This window comes from Arachis duranensis, chromosome 7 (assembly GCF_000817695.3).
Source record: "Arachis duranensis cultivar V14167 chromosome 7, aradu.V14167.gnm2.J7QH, whole genome shotgun sequence".
In the NCBI taxonomy this organism is placed as follows: Eukaryota; Viridiplantae; Streptophyta; class Magnoliopsida; order Fabales; family Fabaceae; genus Arachis; species Arachis duranensis.
Window position 1 is genome coordinate 11,944,758 of NC_029778.3, and position 2,222 is coordinate 11,946,979.

Sequence of the window (2,222 nt, forward strand, 5' to 3'; positions counted from 1 at the left end):
TTAAATTCAGCCTTAGCAGCAAAAGCAAGAGGATCAGAGGCAAGGGGTTTAACACAGAGCTCCTTCTGTTTTTCTTCTTAGAGGATTAATGAAAGAACACGATTAATAGGAGGAAACGGCTCCATGAGCAACAATTGACCTCGAATTGTAGAGAAGTGTTCATTGAGTCCCATTAAGAATGACATTGTATATTCACTATCATGAAAATCTTACAAAAGTCGAAGGTCACCACAATCGCATTGAACAATTGGACGATACGCACTCAATTCATCCCAAATGGACTTCAATTTAGTAAAATAAACACTCACCGAATCAGAGCCTTGAGACAGTGCCATAAGATCGCGTCGAAGTTGGAAAATTCGTGGACCATTACGTTGTTGAAAGTGCTCACGAAGGTCTTGTCAAACTTCCGAAGCTACTCGCAACCTCATAACACTACCAACAATATTCTTGGAAAGAGAATTGAAAACCCAAGAAAGTACCACATTGTTCCTGCGTGTCCAAAGAGCAACATGCTGAGGATTATCATCAGTTGGACGGGGCAATGAACCATCAACAAAACCAAATTTATTCTTGACGGAAAGAGCGAGCTCCATGAAACAGCTCCAAGAATCATAATTATCACCGATTAGGGGTTGTGAGACAAGAACAAGTCCAACACCATTAGCTTGATGGAGAAAATATGGATTGGTGAGATCATCCATGATGATAAAAGAATCACGCTAGAATCGTGGAAGAGAAGCACAAGAGGAAAAAAGATTTCCCTAAAAATTGAAATTTTCCTAAAAAGTAAGAGAAAAGAAGGAAAGAGAAGTAGCAAAAGTAACTATTCATCTGATACCATATTGAAAGAAATGATAATCATTAACTGGGTGTTCATATATACAATAACCGGTATTACCGGTAAAAGCACTCAATTGACTTACAATAGCAAATCATAACTAACCATATTCTATTTATCTAATTTAACAAACAGTAAGCTAAAAATTATCATTAATAAAAAAGCTTTATCCTTTAATACTCACTGCTAAATCTTTTTTTATTCTTTTTCCTCCCACACTTACCTTAAACCCTTTCACCCCTCAACGCACAACTCTCCTGTCAATTGCAACTTGCATTTAGGGGAGTTTCAAACTGATCAACATGGCTGATCATATCTGCATGCATAAGACAAAAATACGTTTCGAGATGTGGTTATCCTGCGTTTTGTAGCTGCTTGCATATTTTTGTTTTTTCATTCCACCCAAAATGTTATCTTCGTTTTGTAAGTGATTAAACATGGTTGATCCACATATGTGAATAACACGAGTTAAACCCCAAAATGGTCCCTGAGATTGGCGTTTTGCACTGAAATCGTCCCTGAGATTCCAATTGCACCAATTACGTCCCTGAGATTGAAAAAAATGCACCATAGTAGTCCCTGACCCATTTTCCATTAACGACGTGATGACATGGCATGATGATGTGGACTGTAAGTGACACGTGTCACTTCATGATTTGGCCACGTGTAATGGTAGGATGATGTGGTGACCAGTGACACGTGGCATGCTGACGTGGATAGTTGTGCCACGTGTCACGATGTTATTTGGCCACGTGTCCATTAGTGCCACGTGTCGCAACGGTATTCGTCCACATGTCATCCATTATGCCATCGTTGTATATACACCAAATTAGTCCCTTACTTTGCATTAAGTGACTCATTTTAGTCCCTGAAATTGAATGTCGTGCACCAAACTAGTCCCTTCACCAATTTTTTCTCTTTTTTTTTTCTATAAATTCAAAATTCTCAATATTTTTGAAAGCATTAATTTCAATTCTATTTTTTCACACGTTCTTCAAATAAAAGTGTTTTTATAAAATATTTTTTCTCTTGCGAATACCCTAATTGCCGACTTGGAGTTAACATGAAGGCTTTTCAAGCATCTTCACTACCATCTCTAACCTCTTTCAGTACTTTTATAAAATATTTTTTTTCTTGCGGATACCTCTAATAGCCGCCGTCTTGGAGTTGACGTGAAGGCATTTCAAGCTTCCCTCATTATCATCTCCGACCTCTTTCGTCTAGATTGCAGAGATCAAAAGTGGTAGTGAGGGTGGTTGAAGTGCCTTCAATCTAGCTCATTTATACATAACGAAAATGTGTATTTCATAAGAAAAAAATATTTATTTTAATTATTAATTTCTTGTTAAAAACACATGTTTTTTTATGAAAAAAATGTGTC